This window comes from Stenella coeruleoalba (genome assembly GCF_951394435.1).
Source record: "Stenella coeruleoalba genome assembly, chromosome: 5".
NCBI classification, from domain to species: Eukaryota; Metazoa; Chordata; class Mammalia; order Artiodactyla; family Delphinidae; genus Stenella; species Stenella coeruleoalba.
In genome coordinates, this window is record NC_137150.1 from 134,379,140 (window position 1) to 134,403,618 (window position 24,479).

General features: G+C 43.3%; 1 protein-coding gene across 2 annotated transcripts in view; it reads right to left on the reverse strand.

The window, feature by feature from the left end:
- RUNX1 (RUNX family transcription factor 1) overlaps positions 1-24,479 on the reverse strand; it is a 243,804-nt gene that overhangs the window by 143,089 nt on the left and 76,236 nt on the right. The gene's annotated exons all lie outside the window — the stretch shown is intronic.

The window sequence follows — 24,479 nt, forward strand, 5'->3', positions numbered from 1 at the left end:
GATTGTGCCTTTGGGCTTGCTCTAATGAACTCAAGTAAAAATCGCATATTGATTTACTTGTACATCAACAACTGGGTCTAGTAAAACTTCTAACCCTCCAAGTCCATTGTATACAAATGCGTTCAAGCCAAATACAATATTTTCACTTCTAGTCACTTGATAAGGATGTTGGTGGTAGATTTGCCTAAATAGTGCATTTACTTACATAATACCTTTTCTCTTTCCCCCCAATACGTTCTTTCTTTTTTTCCTTTTGTAGTCAAGGAGGAAGAGGGAAGGAGATTAAGGAAATTATTTCATGTGCTTACTACACCCTCCCAACAATTTTCTTATTCTTTGAGAATCTCAGCCTTACTGAATAAAGAGAGTTTCCTTAAATTACATAGTGATCAGGGAAAAATTGTGTAGAAGAAAATCATATAACACTTCTCCTTTTCTTGAGCAGTTCTTCTGAAAGTTTAGGTGGGGAGAGTATTCTTCTGGATTGGTGAGTATTTGGGTGCACAAGCATGCCAGCACATGAATTTGTCATTAAGTATTATGTTACTTTGGGTGTTTAGCCTAATATGAATGCTAGTTTCTTCAAGCATGAAGTTCATTTGGCTAACTTGATCCTCCCAGTTCAAATGACCAATATGGAGGGAAAGGGTTAGAAGGTCCATGCTGCACTGGGAATGTTAGAATTGGGAAGAATTTGGTCTGCATTTACATGATTAGAGAATATACTAACCATCATAATCATGTTGTGGCTGTAAGAGAATTATTTTATTTTCAGTAATATCAGTGGCTAAGTGAGCATTTTGAGATTAAATCTATAACTCTAATATCTTCTCTGGCTAATGTTCATCAATCAGCTAAAAGCTAATTATATTAGCAACGTAATAGGTTCAGGGTTAACACTTCCACTCTCAAATGAATTGTTTGTTTAACAGGTGACTTCTGACTTATTTGGGAACTGTTATAACATCAAAGCCTGGCTTATGAGGCTTGGCAAATGATGCATTGTATTTGAGTGTAATCTTTTGTTTCCAGTTACTTTTAAATTACCTCTTTTGATACCTAAGATTAATAATGAGTACAGTATAAAACATTTCATTGAGAACAGGCATGCCAATATAGATATTATAAAGACACGTAATTTGCCAGAAAATATTGGTTGAGTATCAGCTATGTGCCAGCCATACAGTGCTGAACATTTATTGATCACTCATGGACATTAGTTGTAATATATGTATAATCTGTAGCTTCAGGTGGACTGAAATATCCTAAATACATAAAATACAGGAAAACATATTCTAGAGTTTTTTCTTTTTCAAGGGGAAAACAATTCCATGATCATACAGACAGAAGCAAGTCCATTTCTCTGTGATTAGAAATAAGCTCGAGCTTGCCTAGTGGGCAGGTAACCCACCTTCCCTTGACGTTGCTACCTACCTCCTTTGAGTGCACTTTCCTTTCCCCACTTCTTTGCCAGAAACCTCGCAAAAGTGCTCCCACCTTCCACCTCCACATTTTCACCATCTCCTCACTGCCCAGCCCAGCAACATACTTTTTGCTCCACTGCTCTCCTGAAATTGCTTTCTCAAATGTCACCAGGGTCAACAGTTTCAATTCTTCCCCTCTAGATTTCTCTGCAACACCCTTGACAACACCTTCCTTGAAATGTCCTCTGCCCTTGTCCTTGGCACTGTAGCAGCCGGGAGTTTTCTCCACCCCTTTGACAGTTCCTTCCATCTTCTTTGCTCTCGCCCCCCCATGGAAGCCTTCTTTAAGGCTTTCTTTTCCCTCTCTGCACACCCTTTCTTGTAGAACTTGGGTACTTCCTGAGCTTCAACTACTGTATGTATATATGAAAGTGACGATTGAAAATCTTTCTCCAGACTTGCCTTCTTCAACTCCAGTCCTATGTCTCCATCTGTTAGCTGGATAGCTCGTCTCTTGAGGAGCTTTGGTACTCAACATATCCCAAAGAAACTCATTGACTTCTTCTCTCTAATGATCTCCTCTGCCAGATGTTCTGGTTTGGACGTGGCACTCTGTTCTCCCAGTCGCCCATGTAATCATAGACGTGGGTCCTCCCACTCCGTTGGTTGTCCAGTCCTGTCAGTCCTCCTCTCACTGTGTCTAGTGATATGTCTCACCCCTTGGGTTGTCCCACCATCACCTCCACCCAGGGCCTCATGGGTTCCCTCTCTGAACTGGTCTCCCCAACTCCAGTCCTTTCCCACCCTACAATGTGCTCATGTCTTACGAAATCTCTAGGCTAATCTTTCCAAAGAAATTATACCACTGTGACATTTCTCTCTACAAAAATACTTTATTGAGTTCTGACTCCTAAACTCATGTTTTTAGCCTTTTCTCTGCTCTTCCTAAAACAGGTGACCCTGTCCTTCAAACCCAGTGGACATGGCGATGGTCCAAATCACACACGACATTCCTCTCTCTGCTCCTTTGTCTGTGCTCTTCCAGCTGCTTGGAATACCCTCCTTCACACATCCCTGCCCTTGTCATCCTTCTAGTCCCAGTTCTGTTGTCACATTTTCCACAAAGCTTGTGGTGATGTTCTGAAAATTAGAATGAAGCTTTTTACTTTTCCATAGCTTAGCTTGATGAATGTGCTACAGATACCAACGTTGTCGGGGATGTCATATCATACAGCAACACATGATTGACAAATCAACATAGGAAATGGCTGCTGAGAGCAGAGATTTATTTACCAAAGGATCCAGCTCTACGAGCTGAGTGTACGAGAGTCTCTCTGGCCAGGGTCATCTGGTGACAGGCAGACATGGGTGGCAGTCAGAAAAGAGTTTGGGTGGTGACATCCCAGCTGTCTACAGACTCTCCCAGTCATCTCAAAGGGACCAGTGAGCCCCACAGGACTCTACAGAGTGGGCATCACATGACTCCCGAGCTCCAGAGGAGAGACAAGCTCTTCCACCTTCAGGTTCACCCATATGCACTGCACTTTGTCTTCCCTCAGTCTGTAATCAATTACTTATTCTCACCTTGACCAAGCTAATGCATCTTCTAGAGACCAGCTTAGGGAGTACCTCCTCTGTGGTCTCCCTTGGACTCATGGTCTCTCCTCGGACCACACATGGTCAATCATATATGAGTACCTCAATTGGCCTGATTTCTATACTCCCTATTTTACATGTGTCATCTCTCCAAATAGAATACAAAATTTCTGAATGGGAGACTGAATTCTATTCATTATGACAACACTTAACATATTCTTTTGGTCATAATTGGGATTTAATAAATGTTAGTTGAGAAAAACATTGTAGAACAAAGTTTCAGATTCTCTGGACCACCGTCACTCCCAGATATTTTGACATGTGTCCCATAGAAATATGTATCTGTCAACCTACCACTCAGATTGATGAGTCTTTATAGGCTTCTAGTAGGGCAGCATTTAGAATAAAGACACACACCCACATGTACCCTCTCAATTGAATGGTTGAATAATCTCAAACTTTTTAATGTAAATACAAGTAAATATGCTGAAACTTCACTTATTTCCTGAAAATGGAAATTCTTTGCATTATAAGTCACTCTGTCTTATTTTTTCAAGTTTTTCCCCTGATGTGTTTATAAAGGTGTCCTTTAGGAGACGGGAATCCACCCTTATCTCTCTGGTGGTATGAACTCTTTGGCAGAAGCCCTCTATATTGTGGTAAGTGATACATGACTCCTTAATTTTCTCCACAGAAGTTTTTATCTTCCTCCCTGCATTCCCCTCAGGGGCCTGTCCACTGTCTGAAGGGACCAACAATTGTACTGCACAGAAACATGGTCACGTTCAAGCCTTTCCCAGAAGCCTTTCCTCCAGGGTCCTTATAAAATTTCTTGCAGAGAAGGTGGCCCTAGGCTCACGTTTAGAAAGTAATTGTCAGGCTGTGGGAGGTTATGGGATCGAACGTCCAACACCTCAGAGCCGGGTCTCTGTGGGCAGTTCATCTCCTCTGCTAATGGACACCCAAGGCCTCGACTCCGACACGAAGTCACTCTCCTCACACGAGATCTCGCTTAATGCTCCTTCTTATATCCCGCTTGTCACCAGGCTCATCGCTCCCACCAGATGTTCATTGGAAAGGATCCTTTTTTGTTCTACTTTCAAAATGAAGGTCAGTATTTCATCTTTAGATTTAGAATGATTATCTATTTTAAAAATTCATTTTTCCTATAAGTTAAAAAGGGGGTTATAAGCAAAACCAGGACAACAAGACCTTTTCAACAATGGCCTCAGACACAGCTGATGTGGTCTCATGTTTCCTCGCGAGGCCAGGCCAGAGCCTCGTGCAAGAGAATCAAGCCTTCTAAGCTCCACCTCAATCGAGAGAGACTTTCATTTTGTTCATCTGAACTCACCCACAAAAATAGTTTTAAAAGGCTGCTTTCTAGAAAGGAATGGGCTTTCTGTGGGAGCCCATTAGGAATGGGAGAATTTCTCAGAGGAAGTCCCAAGGGGTCTGCCTAGGTTACCCGATGCTCAGACTCTCTGGGCTATGAGCCCATGCAGGGGACTGAGGTGGCCTTGTGGGCAGAGTGAGTAGCATCCTAATTTGGGAATGGCCCATTGCCAAGGATGGTGCTACTCGGACCGCTGGAACCGAGCAGAGCAGACCACAGACCACTTCCAGTCCATCTCAGCCGTGCAGAAACGAGGGAATGTGCAGCATTTCTTGCCTGGAGATGTTTATTTATTTAGACGTTACTTCTCTGCCCCATTCCCCCCAAACAACGTAACAGGACTTATCTGGAGATTTGGAAGACGGGAAAGAACAGGTGTTTGCGAGGTTTCAGTTCAGTCTGGCCTAAAAATGGAGGCGTGAACTATACAACACACCAAAATCCTTTCTGTTCAACAACCAACAGCAGGAGAGCAATTAGTTTGAAGCTTTCCATTAGCCTACTTTCGGGGTTCACTGGGGGGCTTTATGAATGGCAGGATTTAAAAACAGTAACCTCCATCTTCTTGAATGCATTCCCTCCAGCTGTAGAACTGTAAAGTGAATTTCCATAAAGCAAATTCTGTGTGTTTTTTTCAATCTTATTTTTCCATACTAAAAACAGAGATGCAACCTTTACCTCGATGAGGCTGGGTTGAAAGCTTTGGCCAGGGACTGATGAAGGGGACGTTTTGAAAATGTCCCCAGCCAGTAGAATGAGGAAAGAGGACTTTGCTCGCCAGGCTGGCCTCCCCAGGGGTGCTCATCTGTTAAAGGCAAAGGCACGAGGGCAGCCCCAAGCGTGGAGACAACCCCAGGGGACACGACAACCGCACCAATGAGAAAAAAGGTCAGTAAGGCCTGTCTTGAGATTTGTACTCTGTCACAACCCTACAGGGAATGGGGAGGGGACACCTCAGTGTTGTCACCCAGCTCTGTTTAGCCAACCGATAGCTGATATTTATTGGTCATATCCCTTCTGGCAAGTATTGAGCTAGGCCCTGTGGGCACAGAGATGAATAATACATGAGGCCCTCCTACAAGGAGCTTATAGTTCTTCCAGGCAAACCAAATCAGGGTCCTTATGAACAGACTGGACACCAGTGAAAGACGCTGGTGTCAGCGTCTTGTGCTCAGAGTTACAGAATCACTGCTCGACGGCCACCGTATTGTAAAATGTTGCAAGACTAAAGGATCTTAAAGATCTTGTAGCAAATTGAGGTAAAATGAAATGATTGTTTAGTTGCTTATAAACTGCCCAGAGGTAAACAAACATTATTATCTGGTCTAAGCCTCTCAGTATATGAAGGAGATGGATTGACACAAAGTTAAGTGATTGTCCAGGGTTTTAGGGCCACCTCATTACACCTGTAGTTTAATAATCACAGCTCATATTTTATTTTTTCTTAAGTATTCAAAACTAATATGTTAAATACTATACCATGAGTAACAGAAATTACACATAGATAGATGCATAGAAATTATGGGAAGGAAATTATATTCAAGTGCAATTTTGTTCTGCAAAATTCAAGCACTTGTAAGTGTGAGCTTAAGTAATGATGAATTATGCTCATAATTATGCAATGATTTAGTTGCATTTTATAGAGTATCTGTGGTAGGCAGAATCCTAAGACAGCCCCCCAAGGTCTCGCACCCTAATCCCAACAGGAGTCCCTCTTTGTGCCAACTTCCAGCATGATTTAGGGGAAGCAGTAACATCCTGTCGAATCCTAGAAAGTATGATTAGAGTTCTGTTTATAAATCCTTTATGGACGTTTAGTCAATGATTACAGTACTACATGTCGCCCCGTTCTGTAATAGCTCATTATGAAGTTCACTAGAAAAGACATTAGAAACAATTTCTAATTTCCAGAAAGACAAATGCCCTATGATATCGCTTTTATGTGGAATAAAAAAAGAATGGCACAAATGAACTTATTTACAAAACAGAAATAGAGTCACAAATGTAGAAAACAAACTCATGGTTACCAGGAGGGAAGGGGGGAGGGAAGCATAAATTGGGAGATTGGGATTGACATATACACACTTAATAGATAAGTAATAGGGACCTACTGTATAGCACAGGGAACTCTTCTCAATACTCTGTAAGGACCTATATGGGAAAAGAATCTGAAAAAGGGTGGATATATGTATATGTGTAACTGATTCACTTTGCTGTACAGCGGAAACTAACAGAACATTATAAATAAACTATACTCCAATAAAAATTAAATAAATAAATAAAAGAAAAAGTTAAAAAAGAAAAAAAGAAGCAATTTGTCAACAACCTCTGGAAATCAAGTGAACAGGTATTTACATTTTACAGTGTTGCCAGCTCTTAGGTGGGGACGCTTTATCAACTCATCTTCCCAAAGGGACTTCACACAGGTGGCTCAGATGTTTTGAATGAATTCTCCAAGCCAGCTAGGAGCATGACAGTAATCTCACCAAAGTGGCCTTGTCACTTAAACCTGAGAAGCTATGTGGAATCACTTTTGTGTCTTTCTAATGAACTGTAATTCTTTTGAACAGGAGAATTTCTGTTACAAAAAGTGTGGAACTGGCCTGTCATCATGCTGGGTGCCTGAGATTCGAATCTAGGGTCACCTGGGTGCTTCCTATTCCTATAGAATAATTGTGCGGCATGGATTAGAGGTCAATGTATCTGAAGGAATGAATGTATTATAAATTTATAATTGCTTTATGACTTCTCAGCTTTTATATTTATATTTATCTGATTTAATTACCTAGTTCTCACTACTCTGAAAGGTTAAAAAATAATGTCTTCATTTTACAGAAAAAAGGGACTGAGGTTTGAGAGGTTTAACTTGTCCCAGGGCAGTGGCAGGCCTTTAATCTCATGTCCATCAGAGTTCCTACTTACTGAACATCTTAGATGCTGATATTAGCAGTTAGTTCTTGTACGTTCCTTCATTTCATTTGTTCCTAATTAGTTATAGCCTCACATCATGAGGTAGGTCTTTTTATTCCCATCTGTCAGATGAGAGGCTCAATGGAGTTATGTAACTTGACTGAATCCCACAGGCTGTGACTGACCTCACAGGGCTTCAGTCCGAGGTCTCTCTACTCTAGAGCTTTGACCTTCCTGCTATAACCCAGCTGCTCTTCCAAGGAAAGTAAAAGGCTATTGCTTTTTCATTTTTAAGTCTGAAAAGCACCAAGCACTGACTTGAGGCAATGTTAAAGCTCATTCAGGGAGTCTCTGTTTTTGGCAGTTTAAAAAAAGAACGTGCTTTGCAGCATTGTTATACTGTCCAATAAATGTAATTTAATCCAACAAGCTTTGATGAGTGCCTGTTTTCTACAAGTTCCATGTGGTACCCAATGTCTATTCACCCTTCTTCCCTTGAAAAAGTCCCGTTTTTTTTTTTGTTTTTTGTTTTTTTTTTTTGAGGACAGCAATGTGTTTAGGTGCCATTTCCCATCTTTTCTTGCAGCTAGGCAGTCATGTGAACACATTCTGACATCTACATGGGATGTCCAGGAAAGTGCTTTAAAGGGCCTTTCCATCCTCCCCCACTTCCCTCTGACTAGAGAGTGGATGGGATGTCTGGAGCTCTGGTTGCCATTCTGGATCATGAAGCATCCTTGAGAATGGAAGCCAAGTGTTAAGGATGATGGAGAAGAAAGATATAAGGAGTCTAGATATAAGGAGCCCCTGATGTGATGGCGCTGCCAGGTCAGCCTTGGACTACTTACATCTGGAATCATGTGAAAGACATAGACTTTTATCTTATTTAAGCCACTCCTTTCTTCTGGTCTGTAAATGCAATTTCTAAATGATGGAGTATAAGAAAACTGAATAAAAATACATTTATTGGTCTCTAGGAAAGACAAATCCACAACTCACTAGTGTATGTTTTGAATATGATTTGAGCTAACAAAAGCATAAAATCAGTGGGGGAGCAACCCAGAGATAGAGGAAATTAATTCTGCTAAGAGGAGGGTGTCCAGAAAGGCTCTTGCCTTTTGGATGGAGGGAGGTAAGAAGTAGAAGAGCAAATACATTGAGCAAAAGCGTAGAGTTGGAGAAGTCAAGTTGAAGAAATGGCAAATTTGTTGTAAAAAATGGCATTGATGTTTCAGAAATGATTTTATTGAGGTTTTCAGCAAAATGTTGACCATCAGTTGTGAACCATGCTCTTATGGACCCAAATGTAAACCAAATAGCAAGTTCTTGTGTGTCATTTGGGATATTGCCTATTGGCTCATTCAAATCCTTTTCTTCAAACATATCACTTAAGTGGCAATATTTTAAGTTATAGAAAGGGTAGTTCTCCTTTATACATTTGGCTATAATTGAGTTAAAAAATGTGTTTTTAAAAATATATGTTTCAGTTCACATTTTTAGGGCTGAGTTAAATAACTGCCTTTGAGGTGGGAAGAGAAAATGAGAGGAGAAATGCCATTTATATGGGATCCCTTCTGGGATGATGTTATGGGCTAGGACTAGATGTTTGTGTACCCCTCCAACCCTGTCCCCCAACCACCCCCCCACCCCTGCCAAATTCATATGTTGAAGTCCTAAGCCCCAGTGTGTAGGAGTATTAGGAGGTGGGGCCTTTGTAATCAGGTTTAGATGAGCTCATGAGGGTGGGGGACCTCATGATAGGATTAGTGACCTTGTAAGAATAGACCAGAGAGTTTACTCTTTCTCACTTTCCCCCACATGAGGACACAGCAAAAAGGTGGCTGTCTGTAAACCAGGAAGAGAGTTTTCACCGGAACCTGATCATGCTAGCACACTGATTTTGAACTTCTCAGCCTCCAGAACTGTAAGCAATAAATGCCTGCTGTTTAAGCCCTGCAGTCTATGATTTTGTTATAGCAGCCTGAACTGACTAATACAGATGTGTTTTACACCTTACTACCTGTGGAGGGGTGCTTTGCTGACAGTTTCATTGCAGGAGTGATCATGCTGGAGGTGATCCTGAAAGGCAGAAGACAAAACTAGCAGAATGCAGAAGATGAAGAAACAAGGTCCAGTTCCAGTGGTTAATGAAACTGGGGGAGCTTTATGCAATGATGGTTAGTCCCAGCTCTCTCACTTGGGTGTTCACTAAATGTACATGTGATCCTATCCTTTCCTCAGCCTCCCTCACAATTAGACTGTGGCCAACTGGCTGAAATATGGCCAATGTGATGTAGGTAGAAATGATCTAACCCATTCCAGGGGGAACCCAGCAGTGTCCTGGGTGATGGTCCAGCCCTCCCTCTCCCCATTGTGCTGACATCAGATCTTGTATTCCAGGTGGTATATACAAGGTGGAAGCAGCCTGGAGTACTGAGTCACTGGCTGGAGGAGATCCTTGCAGACAAGTTACCCTCAGAACATTAGTCTTTGCAAAAGAGAGAAATAAGCCTTGGTTGAATGAAGACCTTGGACCTTGGGAACTATTTAAAATGTCAGCTAGAGTTAACTACTCTGACATTATCCCTTGGTGGGAAAATCAGTATCAGTCCTTCATAAAATGAGCGAGAGTTGGTGCACCTCTGGATAGGAGCACGGAATTCGGATTTGGCATAATACGGCCTTGGTTTGATTCCTGAGTTAGTTTGGGCAAGTTTCCTACCCTCTTTAAGCCCAAGATTCTTACCTACAAAATGGGAATAATAGTTGTACCTACTTCTTAGGGCAATATTTTGCAAAACGTAGTCTCACAGACCACCCATCAAGACTCTGCTAAACCCAAATATTTGCAGAGTTGGGGGGAGACTTGGAAGTCTTGTTTTTGATAAGCTCCCCCAGCTGATTCCTACACTTTGTAGTTTGAGAATGACTGTTCTCAGGGGTTGTGAGGATTAGATGAGATCATATGAACAAATGCACAGCACATATCTGGCACATGGTGAGGCCTCCATAAATGGGAGCAATTGCTTTCATCATTAGAGAACACAATGGTATAAGACTCTAAATTACTCAGGAAAGCGGGCAAGTGTAAAGAGGGAGAAGGCTTTGTGTTTTCTCAGGCTTATCACTCTGGCCTCAAAGGAAGCCAGGGGGGTAGGCATACTGAATGTAACCTGATTTGACTTAAATGGAGGGTTGAGTCAAATTGCTGTGATGTGGTGCATATTCAGAAACAAAGTAACAACTTGAAAACAGATGAAGGAGAAGGTCAGTCTCCTATCAGCAAAATCCCTAAAGACTCCCAGGCTTTACCAAGGTGAATTTTTAAGTTTGATGGAAACGCGTTAATGAGCATATACAAATGTGGTCGAATGGTGCCCACCATGCCTGAAGCTCTGTTGGGAAAGTATTGACAGCTATATTGCTTATTCTTGTAGTGGTTAGGAAATGAAATGCCTTTCTCTCATCAAGTAATTGCATTAAGGAGCTACTGGGAACATTTGGTTGCTTTGCTGGAATAGGCAAGAAGTCAACTGCCCTTCAACCAGGTTAACTGTCAAGAGGAGTTTGGCTCAAATTTCTTTTAGTTCAATTAACGTATTTTTCCCCCTCTTGCATATGGAAACAACAATAGAAAAACAAAGCCAACTAATAGTCAAAACACAGCAGCACATTTGTAATAAATCCTTGCATGTTTGTAAAATGAAATTCAGCGAAAGAGGTGTTTTTGTTTTTTCCTTTTTTTGGAGGGGAGTTGAAGAGTGGTTTTTGACACAATATTAAGCCCTGAAATGAGTAGCTACAGAGCTGGGGTGAGAAGGATCTCCAATGGCTTAAGACGGGCAGCTCTGAGCCGCCCTTAACTGCAGGGAGAGCCATTATACATTTTGCTACAACTCAAGCAGAGAGAGATTTTTCTAGTTAGGATGATTTCCATTGACAGTATTTTCCTGAACATACAAAGTCCAAAATCTTTCTCATTTGAAAAATCAACTGAGGGAAAAACACGAACATACAGAATAGAAAAGTAAGTGGACAAAAAGTGGTCAGTTTTTGGTTAACTTGATATTATGCAATTTCAAGCTCTTGCGTTTTCAAAAGGCCCCTTTTATGTCTACACTTTCATAAACATATGGCCACTAAGTGAAAACACATTTACCTGGACATTTTGTTCACACAATGTCAAATTCTTGGCCAGTCCTGCTTGTCACCCACTTGCCAACAATGAATGTTGTTTTTACGACACACACCAGGCACAACTTTGGGAGTTTATGTTTCTCCCGCCAGGATGGGTGACCACCTCACTCATGAGCTGTGGTTCCAAGGCCCCTGGACACTGAGGAAGGTGCGTCTGAGTTGGTAGAACTTTTGGCCTTACTGCCCCCAATTTCTCCTTATTCTCTCCCATCTTCTTCTTTAGCTTTGAATTTGCCCACCAGGCTTGCTGTGAAGAATGAACAATTTTCACGTGGAAGGACAGCAGGTTACAGAGCACAGGTGGGCCACCAGGACAAGCCCCCATACTGTTCTTGTTTGAAAAGATGGTGTCCTGGAAGAGGATGCCAGGGAGAGCTGACACCAGAAAGAAACTGGCGTCGTGCACCTGAGCTTTGGGACACTGTGCTCATCCAGGTTGCCTCCTCAGAACCTCACAGCATCCAGGTGCCAAACAGGGAGAAAAACATAGACTTGGCCAACATGGGTGTTACGAGTGTTTGCTCATGTCTGCTGACTGCTTTGAAGATGCAAAGCATTATGGGGCACTAAGCACGAAAATGATCAATTATAAATCCTCACGCAGTTCCCTGGAAAATTAGGGATAAATAGGCAGGAAATATAAATGTTTGTGACAGGAAGCCAGGAGCCAGGGTGGCTTGTGAAATAGGAGCTTAGCACACACTGTCCTTACCTGGAGCCAGCCAGGAGCTCACTTGTCTTTGGAAAGTCAAGGCCTCCTTGAGCTAAAGTAGTAATATTGGGGGCTTGGGGAAGATGAGAGGGAGCTCCCTTAAAGACCTGTCTTCTTAAGCACCCATGGCATCCTGAGCTGACTGTGCTTGTGTGCCTCTTACTCCCTGAGAGGAAGCATCTCTCAAGCATGGCGCTGCCCCATGGGTGCCATGAAAGGAATACCCTATTTAGAGTTTGGCCTGGGCTTTCTCCGCAACCCTGTTCTGGAATAGGATGATGGATAGAAGACTTTTGGGTCATTCAGATATTTACACATTCTGGAATAATCACTCTATTCATGTCTCCCAGAATGAGGTGTGCCTCCTCTGGTCATGTGATGGTGTTTACAAACTTGAGCTTTCTCAACTCAGAAATCTGTAACCTTTTCTGGTCATCTAAGGTCATCAGGCTGATGGTGTGTCTGGCTAATGGCACATGGAGTGCAGACAGTTGACTATCTGGCTTCATCTGGGGGTTGCTGGGCAGGGTGTCTGTGCCAATGTTCTGCCCTCTTGCCTGTCATGGCGCCAATGGGAATCCATTCTGCCATCGGTTTGTCTGCTGGAGTCTTGAATCAAACTCACCCTTGCAAAGAATGGTGGTGAAATGAAAACTCAATTTACCTTCTTTGAAAGACAGAGAAGACTTTGGGGGCACTCATAGGAATTATACTGTATTTACTTCATTTTAGATAAGGGATTTTCTAACAAGCTGACGTGTGGCTGTGATAGAAGTGACCTAATGTGGTGCCTTCTTATCGAGGGAACAGATAACATCGGTATTCACCTCTGAAAACTGCCAACAACCAGCTGCTTGGCTGTGGACAACCTCCATCACCTTTCCAAGACTCGGTATCGACATCTGTAAGATGAAGTGTAGCTAGACCAGTGGTTTTAAGTTCCTTTCTTGCTCTGAAGATTTAATGTCCTCTGAGCTAGGTCTAAAATGCTGTCACCCGGGGAAGGGAAGACAGAGTATTTTGACTTGCATGGGGAGAAACTATTTGGCTATGTGACCCTGGAAAAGTTACTTAACCTCTCTGTGCTTCAGTTTCCTCAACCTCAAAGTGGGGGTAAGACTGTAACTAACTCATAAGATCCTGAGGAATATGTTAATATTTGTATAGCACTTGGAACAGTGCATAGCGTATAATAAATGCTGTGTGGATTTTTATTAATAAATATAAGGAAACTAAACTATGGATTCCTTAGGCAGCCAGAGGGGGATGAAGAGGGTTGAAGGCTCATGAGCCAGTGACAAATGTGATAAAAATAAGACCAGAGAGAGAAGATAAAAAGACCCTCCTTTCCTCCTCCTCCTTCTTCTCTTACAATATCTCTAATGTTTATTTCTCCCAGTTTTATTGAGATATAATTGACATATAACATTGTATAAGTTTAAAGCATACAGCATAATGATTTGATATATGTATACATTCTGAAATGAAATGATTTGATATATGTATATACTCTGAAATGATTATGACAATAACTTTAGTTAACAACCATCACCTCACATAGTTATACATTATTTTCCTTGTGATAAGAACTTTTAAGATCTACTCTGTGAGTGAGTTTTGAATATACAAAACAGTACTGTTAGCTACAGTCATCAGGTTGAACATTGCACCCCAGAATTTATTTATCCTATAACTGGAAGTTCTACCATCTTCACCCAATTCCCCTTCTGAGTGTACAAAAGAAGACAAGTATTTAGGAAAGTTAAGGAGTTGAAGTGTCCAGGTTTGAATGAGTGGTGGGGGTGAGGGCTCATTGCTTCAGGGATCTGAAAGCCCAAGAGAAAGCAAGCTTGGCTTAGAGCTGGAAGCAGAAGAAGAGAAACCTCAAAAGCAGTGAGTGGCTCAAGGCATCGGCTACACGGATAAGCCAAGGCTTCCTGGGAGAGGCTGTTCTTGGCTAGAAGCCCATCTGTTCTGAGCAGAACCGTAGTGACTGTACAGGGGACACTGGTGCAGGGTGGGCAACCTGCTAACATGTACGAAGGGACTAACCAGAACTAGAGGTGAGGACAAGGTGTGTGCAGAGCTGGGCCGGCAGGTGAGGTTAAGCACAGGGGGATCAGTGAGAATGTTGGCAGGAGAGGGTCAGCATGCACAAGGAGGTTGGCAAGCCTGAGGAAATAGAGCAAAACAGTCCAGGAAACAGGCCCCAAACCCTGGGCAAAGACATGGAAAGGCAGGTCCCAGCAGATCCAGGATATCAGGTACGAGAGAGAAGCTTGGGGCAAAACCTGGCATCTACAGGGGCAGAGCTGTTCAGTGTGCAGGTGATTAAACCAAGTATTCACCAAATCGACTCCCTGTTCTTTCTAGGTCCATGACCAGAGAAATAACCAAGCCTCTCTGGTGGTTAGGCACTGACTTAGACTGGGAAGTGGGATGTGGGCAGAAGTGGTGGGCATCATTCCAGTGGCCCCACAGACTCCCCTGCACAATCCTCCATACTCTCCCTCCTGCCGACTGGGTGCAGACCAGTACAGCAACCATGGAAGATGGCAGAGCTGCAAGATGGGGAAACTTGGGTCACTCAATCTGATCAGGAACACCCGTTTTGAACTTTATTTTGATAACCTAGATTTTTGAGTTCCTTTGTTGTATCAATTGGTGGTCCCCAAACTACTAAACTGAATCTCCCATGGATAGAGTCAATGTAAGGTTAAGATTGAAGACATCCTAAGACCCTCTCAGACTTGAGAAGCAATGGAAGGCCCTTTTGCCCTTAGCCATGATCCTTCAAGGTAGCTGAGTTGTATGAGAGAGTTTACTTTTCATTGACTGTGTATAATTTTTAACCCCAAGAGTCCCTTATGTTGTTGACCATGACCAGATGAATAGGTGAGTCTCTGGACACATTGGAGAAGGTGGGAGAAGTGGCACTGAGTGAAGTATGGACAAATGAGTATCATAAATGTCTTTGGGTGAGGGAGGACGAGAAGGGGAGGGAAAGTTTGGGAGCTGTCCTGCAAAGTTACTCTATGATTCAGGAATCACATCTTTTCTGAATTAGCAGATAACTGTGAAGAAAAAACTCTATGTCACTCTTGTGGCTTAAGAGACCTTAGCAGCCATAAGAAAGATTTTAACCAAACCTAATGAGCTTTAGAAAACAAGGATAGATAGCCCATGTCCATGGATTGGAAGAATTAATAGTGTTAAAGTGTCTGCGCTACGCAAAGCAATCTACAGATTTAGTGCAATCCCTATCTATCAAGATACCCATGACATTTTTCAGAGGACTAGAACAAATAATCTTAAAATTTGTATGGAACCACAAAAAACCTGAATCGCCAAAGCAATCTTGAGAAAAAAGAAGAAAGCTGGAGGTATCATGCTCCCTAACATCAGACTGTACTAAAAAACTACAATAATCAAAACAGCATAGTATTGGCACAAAAACAGACATATAACATAGATCAATGGGACAGAATAGAAAGTCCAGAAATAAACCCATGCACTTATGGACAATTAATCTACAACAAAGGAGACAAAAACATACAATGGAGAAAACACAATCTCTTCAATAAGTGGTGCTGGGAAAACTGGACAGCTACATGTAAAAAAATAAAATTAGAACATTTTCTCACACTATATACAAAAATAAACTCAAAATGGATTAAAGCCCTAAATGTAAGAATGGAAACCAGAAAACTCCTAGAAGAGAAGATAGGCAGAACGCTCTTTTACATAAATCATAGCAGTAGTTTTTTGGATTTGTTTCCTAAGGCAAAGGAAAAAAAACCCAAAATAAACAAATGGGACCTAATTAAAAGCTTTTGCACTGCAAAGGAAACCACTGACAAAATGAAAAGACAACCTAGTGAATGAGAGAAAATATTTGCAAATGATATGACCTTTAAGCGGCGAATATCCAAAATATATAAACAGCTCAGACAATGCAATATCAAAAAAACAAACAACCTGATTAAAAAATGGGCAGAAGACCCGAATAGACATTTTCGCAAAGAAGACATACAGACGGCCAACAGGCACATGAAAAGATGTTCAACATTGCTAAGCATCATAGAAATGCACATCAAAATCACAATGAGATATAACCTCACACATGTCAGAATGGCTATCATCAAAAAGATCACAGATGTTGGCAAGGATGTGGACAAAAAGGAACCCTTGTGCACTGTTGGTGGGAATGTAAGTTGGTGCAGTCACTGTGGAAAACAGTAAGGAGGTTCCTCAAGAAACTAAAAATAGAATTACCATATGATCCAGCAATTCCACTCCTGGGTATATATCTGAAGAAAACAAAAAGACTAATTCAAAAAGATACATGCACTCCCATATTCATAGGAGCATTATTTACAATAGCCAGGATATGGAAGCAACCTAAGTGCCCATCAACAGATGCATGAATAAAGAAGATATGATATATATATATATATACACACACACATATATACATATACTGGAATATTACTCAGCCATAAAAAAGAATAAAATTTTGCCATTTGCAGCAACAGGGATGGACCTGGAGGGTATTATGCTTAACAAAATAAGTCAGAGAAAGACAAGTGCTGTATGTTATCACTTATATGTGGAATCTAAAAATCAGAAATGGATGAATGTAACAAAACAAAAACAGACTAACAGATACAGAGAACAAACTAGTGGTTACCAGTAGGGAGAGGGAGGGAGTGAGGGTCATAGGGGTAGAAGATTAAGAGGTACAAACTAACGTGTGTAAAATAAATAAGCTACAAGGATATATTGCACAGCACAGGGAATATAGCCAATATTTTATAATAACAATAAATGGAATATAATCGATAAAATATTGAATCAGTATGTTGTAAACCTGAAACTAATACAATATTGTAAATCAACTATACTTGAATAAAAATTTTTTAATAAAGTAAAAAAAAGAAACAAGTGTATTCATGTTTCCTCCGTATTTTGACTGACCACTTGAGAGAGTGATAAATGATGATGTATGAAGAAAAAATTGGGTGCAATACATTTTGCAATACAATACATTCTGCAATACATTTTGAAATTTAGCTATCCTGAAACTCTGGCTGTGGAACTTTCCTTGACAACTGTACTTGCAGGAGAGAGGTAAGTTATTTCAAGGCAAGCCGTGGCCGCTCTCATGTTTTACGGATAATGGTGTGACCCTATGTCAGCCTGTTATTTCGGTTTCTACAGTGAGCAGTGATTTTTGTCACGATGCACAGATGATATTCTTTCCCAAGTAAACCTTCCATGAGAGATGGGGGGAGGGGTGGACAGGCATAGTTGGTCTTTTCTCAGCAACTTATCTTTCTGAATCTGTGTCCTCTTCTAAGTATGCCTCTTTCTGTGTTTCAAAGTTCTTGCCCAGCTTAATGGAAGTTCTATTTATGTGTTTTATTAATTTACAGATTTTTGATGTCTAAGTTCATTGCACTTTCTGGCGCCACTAAACATTTTTAAACATTTAGAGAGAAGAGGCTGTGTTTTGCCAAAGGCAAAGGGCTTAGCACCCTTTTTGACTTAAGAGCTTGCGTGGGACTCAAAACACGATGTTCTGTTTGCCCAAAAGAAATTTCTTTCTCTGCTTTTAATGCTCCGGTTCGCTCTTCTTCTTGGATGGGATTTGAGAGGAATATCATCAGACAGCCAGTAAATGGACAGCTTACAGAAATTTGCACGAATGAGGTAGTTTTTCCCCCTCTGTTCCTTTAACTATGAAGACTTGAGATCTCTCTATCGCTCTATTATTGCTGTTTTGTGTTAGTTTCTTTACTGCTCTTCTCTGGCACTTGAAGGCTATGCTTGAGTTCAAACAATTAAGCCAAAAGATCTTGACCAAATGGCCCAAATCTAGATTTAAGCACCATGTAACTTTCCATGTCCTCAGCCCCAGACATACACATTCCCACCACAACCATTTTCCAGAGTATGACTAAGGGATGGAGAGCACGGTGTTTCTTCTGAGAAGCAAATGAAATTTGCCCACACTTGTCCCTTTCCCTACAACCTTGGCCGTGAATATAAGCTTTGAATAAGTTTGAATATAAGTTCTTGTGTTTTGCCAGTCAAAACCTGCCTGCCTCTTGTCCCCCGGAGAGGCCACAGCAAACAGAGGAAAGAAATAAAATGGTCCTATTGATACCAGCACTTGGCTCTCAGTAGTTTTGAAAAGCTCCCAAGGCGATTCTAGTATGGAGTCAAGGTTGAGAGTTCGGGTGACAGAGCATTTGATGTCCACAGGTCAGGCTGTGGTCCCCTTGAGGGCAGGGCCGTGTCTCATGGGGTTGGTGTCCCAGGAACATGACCCAGGGCAGCACGGCAGGGGCACTCACTAAGCACCTACACAGAAGACACACCCACATCCCCGCACTACGGGGTGTCCATGGCTTTCCAGGACAGCAGTGCCCTTTCAAAGTCCCAGCAGGGAGGAGGCATTGGTGTAAGACCCCGGGACCTGCCAGGTGAGGGTGAAAAAGCCCCGAACGGAGTGCGGTCTCTCGCCCCAGCTTGGCTATAGATTGGCCAAGTATCAGTACCTCGCTGGGTCTCGATGTTCTCAAACACGTGAGTCGGCCACACTCAGATGTCTCAAAGGCCCTTTGCACCGTTAAAAATCCATCATTCCATTTGCTAAAATGCCAGGCCCATCAAGAAAGGGAGAGGGGGAAGGAAAGGTCAGGAATGGGGCAACCTGGACCATGAGGGATGACTTTTGATTTTTTTCCCATATGATGTGCTGTCCAAGCTCCAGGCCACCCCCGAGGAGTATTAGAGGCGGGCAGTGCAAGGCCGGGCAGGAGGTGGATTTGGACAGCGGATCAATGGGACATTGCATCTGGCACATCTGTTTCTGTCATGATGATAGAACAGGGAGACCCTGAGCACACAGCTGACTTGGAGAGCAGATGCCTCAGGTGGGGAGGCTTTTGAGGGACGTGCTCGGCCACGAGGAGCACCGAGCCTGGCGCACTGAGCGGTGCCCTCTGTCTCGGAATATTCTAGGAGCCTGCTTTCCTCCCATTCAAATAAGTAAAGCTCAGTTGTGTAGGCCGAAGGCTGGGGCTGCCATTCATTCGTTCATTCCCTCCAAATCCTGTCCATGTGCTCACACCGCTGATGTGAGAGGGTCCGTGCACTTGGACTCGTGCTGACATGGGGACCACAGAGAAGAACCAGCTGACCGAGTCGGGGAACCCAGGTGCCACCATGAACCCCATCGGAGCCGTGAAGAACCAGGTAGGGAGGCTGTGGGCCTCATGGCGTTCAAGGGCATTTTAGTGCCAATCCTAGACTGCAGACACTCCTCTAGATGTGGGTGCATGTCCCCCATAGCAAGGGCTGGAGAAACACACAGCTGACGTGGCCGGAGGTGAGACCAGCCCTGAGGTGGTGGCATCGCAGAGGTCAGCAAAGAGGAAGGAAAAGGAGCGCGATGGAAAGAGAGGTGGAAGAGGAAAGTGCTTTCAGGTCAGGCCTCTGCCACAAACCAGCTCTGCCATCAGGTGAGATCTGTCCCTCCCCCGGCCTCAGGCCCCTCATCTACGAACGGAATGCAAAATGTCCCAAATGTCTTCTGGCTTCTCCTGAGGGCATGATGGATGTGTAGAACAGAGCCACACACAGAATGCTCTCAGTGCACACACACACACACACACACACACTCACATGCACACACAGATACACTCCCTCTCATATGCTTGTGGGTGTACACGCACATTCACATACACAACCTGACACACCCACACTCACAAACAGGCTCACAGACACACACACTTCCATGCACAAGCAACCTGCACACGCCTATACTCATGCACACACACAGAAACACACTCCCTGGCATGTACTTCAACCCATGCACACACTCTCATGCACACAAACACGCCAGTCTGAGTACAGATTCCACACTTGATCTCCAAATTTTCAGAAAGTGGTAACAGACCAGTCAGGAAACTACAATAAAAATCATCTGGAGTGTTTTTATCAGCTTCGGATGCTCTTGCTGCCTCTGGTTTAGCCTCCTTCTCCACTGCAGAGGACCAGATACTTCAGTTTTTACATAGGCATCACTTTCAGGGCAACAAGGCATTAGGAGAAAAGAGCAAAAGCAAAGACATTTGTAAGAGAAAAAAAGGAAGTCGTTCCACCCCCATCCATGTGGGGAGGAGGGATTTTTGGAGTGCTCTTTGAGAATATTTGTATAAAGAACTGTATGTTCTTGTTTACTTTATGTGGAGCCCCATTTCCTCCTTAGAATTCCTGGTGGTAAGACTCATCAGTTACGGGGCTCTTCAGATGAAAATCTGAGACACAGAAAATGCACACACACACACGAGGCCAGGGGCGTCCTCGGGTCTGGGTCTCCTCTCTGAGACCCAGGGCGTTTCTGGATGAAACGTCTACCTTGCTCTCACCACTGCCTGGTCTGACCCTGGAGCTGCAGAGAGAAGCTGAGGAACATCTCTGGGGGGTCACACCTGGAGATACCTGTGTATCCTGTGGGTAGCAGTTCAGGAAAGCCATGCAGAAATGGAGCACACGAGGGGAGGGACTGGCCAATCACATCCCAGGGCGCCTTGCTAGAACTGTCCCCTCTGGCAATTCCGATGTCCCCAGAAGAAAGGTGAGTTCTGTGGTCTCAGGTTCAGTTACAGAGTGCTCTCCTATTTCTTAGTCAGTGTCCTGGGCATAGTTATGCAAATTGATAGAGGCCCATTTTACAGATAAGGAACCTGAGGCTTAGAGAGGTTAACTTGCCCAAAACGACATGGCAAGAAAACAGGAGAGCTTAAACTCAGATTTGCATCTGCTAAGCCCAAATCTACTCCTATTACTATCGATTAATGGATAATAAATAATGATGAAAAGAAAGAATAATTTTAATAATAAGCTAACATTTTAAAAGTTTACCAGGCACCTGGCACCATTTTAAGTGCATTACGTGGATCATCTTACTTAATCCTTAAAACTCTATGAGGTGGGCACTTTTAGAATCCCCAGTGAGCAGATGAGGAAATCGAGCCCCAAGGGGTCAAGAAACTTGCCCGAAGCCACCTGTCAATGAATGGAGAAGTGGATGCCTTGGTCTAAAAACCGCTCTGCTGTCCAGAGGAAGCCCGGGGGTCACCTCCGCTCCCACTGGGGTTTCAAGGGTTTCCCACTCCTGCCAGCCTAGTTTCAATGTACATCATCACATGTGTTTCCTTCTGTCCTGTGTGTACATAGAGGGCTTCACCCACCAATCGGTGGCAACCTACTTTCTCCCCAAGGATCTGATAATTGATCGAATTATGGGTTTGCTGCAGATGTAAATTAATGTCATTTGGTCTTCTATTTATTTTTGCTTTCCCCACTGAAATGGCTATTATGGTTACATACGCCACACAAGAATTGTGGTAATGTTGTTTCTAAATTAATTTCCACCTAAGAGTTTTCGATTTTCACTTTTTGTTGTGATGGAGGCTATCAACAAGGAAACTACAATTACGGCAAATGGTTCTTGTCACTGAAGCACGTGGAGGACGTGAGGAAGGGATGGGGCAGGAGTCTGAGAGTAAGGGCACATTTAAAAAATATATTCAGACAGCCATCTAATTTCTTCAGTAACCGGAAAAAAAATCTTAGTGGTGTAATGAAAGCAAATTCACAAATTCATAAATTCGCAATTTTTTAAAATTGTGTTTTGTTTTTGCATGGAGCTTTGGGTTGGATGGAAGGAATGGTTGGTGGACCCCTCTTAGCAGGCCACTGTGAGTATACTAACCCATCAGTCTTTCTCATAAGTGTGTTGGCATCAGTGAGGGAGGCTGGCTCCCCTCAAAAGCCCCTGAACACGGGGGCCCCGTGATGCTGCAAATCCACCCTTTTGTGGGTGTGCACGAGGCATACAAGCGTCATTTCTGGTGTCAGCTTGAACAGGTCTAATTTAGTGTTTTAGACAGAAGGATTCTCCAGCCCCGCTGTGGTGAGAAGTGAGTGATACACAGTCATGTTAATAAAATGACAAGGCATGATGTCCGTGTAACATCAAGGTGACTAATTGATACTAGTACTGGGGTCCTCTGAGACCCCCAGCAGTGTCCTAAGTATTTGATTGAAGGACTGCAATTTGGAGATGGCCAGAAGCAGGCTGCCCTCTCCTAGGGCTGCGGGCATTTGTTTGTAAAGCAGCTTCCATCAAAGAGGGTTGCAAACTCACTGTGTCAGGCCTGTTCCAGAGAAACAGCCTCTTTTCCATTTCATAACAGAATCAGTTTGGAGGCCTCCTAAATGCAGCTCCTAAGTCTGGGCAAGCAAGAGAATCAGTGGATGGCTCCCCTGCCCCCAAGCCCTCTCTCCCCACAGCCTGGATGTCTGGGGAAAACACTGATTGGCCTTTCTGGGCTGCTGAATTCCCCACGCCGGCCCTACACCCTGGACGCAGCTCTCTACAACCTTCTGGGGTCCAGAACATCCTTGGGAGGCAGGCGGCAAAGTCGCTTGGGTCTAGGACTGCGTCCTGGTCTGGCTGTGGTGTTTGAGCAAGAGAATTGGTTCTAGGCTCTCGGCAGGGCTCTGGGTGTCTTGTTGCTTTGGCCTGGAGACTCTTCTGAGCAATGCAACCCTCCACAGGGACCCTTAGGTACCAGGCAGAATGGGACAATCAGAAGGGATGCTGGGACACTGTAGAAATTGCAGTCCTAGTTAAAAGGACCCTTTGGCCTTACCCTCTGAAGAGTCTGAATCTGGGACAGGACCCTCCGAAGGAAATGACTTGTGGAGCTATTGGTGGAGAGGCTCCCACTGGAAGGAAGTGGCTCTGCCGCCATTGGCGAGATTTCCGCTCCACATTCTCACAGAGGCAAAATCCATCTCGATCTCACCTGTCCTTCAGGTGGCCTCCCTGACACTCCATTTTCCATTCCAGGCTAAGACTTTCTGGAATGTTCCTTCATGCTTAGTCCAGCTGCCAGTAATGGTATGGGGGTGCCTATGAGGAAAGCCATGTGACTTGCTCCCAGGCATCCCCCTTAGCAAACCCCAGGTGGTCTTTTGGGGAGAAGGTTTCTGGAGCATTCTAACACTGCTGCAGGGTGTCCATGAAGCAGGTACCACAGTGAGAGGGTGGCCTGGCCTTTCTCACCCGAGGGTGAGAAACTGCCCTTTGCGATTTGAAAAAGTAACGCTGATAGAGAACTTCGTCAGTTCTGAATCTGTCCCCTCCCTAGTGAGGGCTAAATTTGGGTATATTAGGAAGAAGCCATTTTGGAGTTTACATCCAGCTAAAACATTCAGCAACCACGCAGGCAATGCTGCAATAGGTCTTAGAGTGGCAAAATCAAGAACGAAAAGTTCTCTTTCCCTATTTAGAAACAATTGGGCAGAGAGGTCTAGGTCAGACCTTTCATATCACAGCCTCCTTCTGTCTGAAGACGAGGTTCAGTTTTCCTTTATCTCTTGTGCCCTTTGAAGTACGAGCCTCTGTCTGCTTAATGCCCTAAGCCAGAGAGACTACGATGAATTCCTTTTACATTAAACAAATCCGAGTCTGGAAAGGCAGTAATATTTCTAAATAAGTAAACCCAGCCATGACTTTGGCCTTTGCAAAGCTCGAGATGGTTATCCAGGACTGCTGCTAACAGAGCAGAAATCTAACGTGCATCTAGCAAGGAGCTGACGGAGGTGACTGGAGACCCTCTGACGGGTCGTCCGGCTGTAAACCCACCTCCTCTTTGAATCCATCCTATTCACAAGACAGACTGTCTCCTTCGGGGTCTAAAAAAAAAAGGAGAGAGGGAGTTGGGAGAAAGTGTGGGCAAAAAAGGAAGAAAAGATGAAATAGCAAAAGGAAATGAAAAGAACTTTACTGCTCAGTTTCTTCTCCTGCCTGACCCAATTATCAGATTTTGCATTTAAGTTTAAGACAGGAGATCAAACAGCCAGAGACACTTTGTACTTCTGCCAGGAGACCATATGATATCTTTCAGTGACTCTCCTGCATGCCAGGAGTACGGAACCGTGCCTCTCTGCCGGGCCTGCATATGGTGCGATGTGCAAAAAATAGCAAAATTCATAAGTGACTGCACTCATGGATGTTGTCCAGGATTTACGGCACTTTATCAGTTCAAGAAAAAAAAAAGGCAAAGCACGATCTAATTATAACTTTCCACAAATAAGTCAAAAGTAGAATGAGAACCGAAAGAAAGACAAAAGGAGTGGGTCACGCTGACTCTGCAAAATC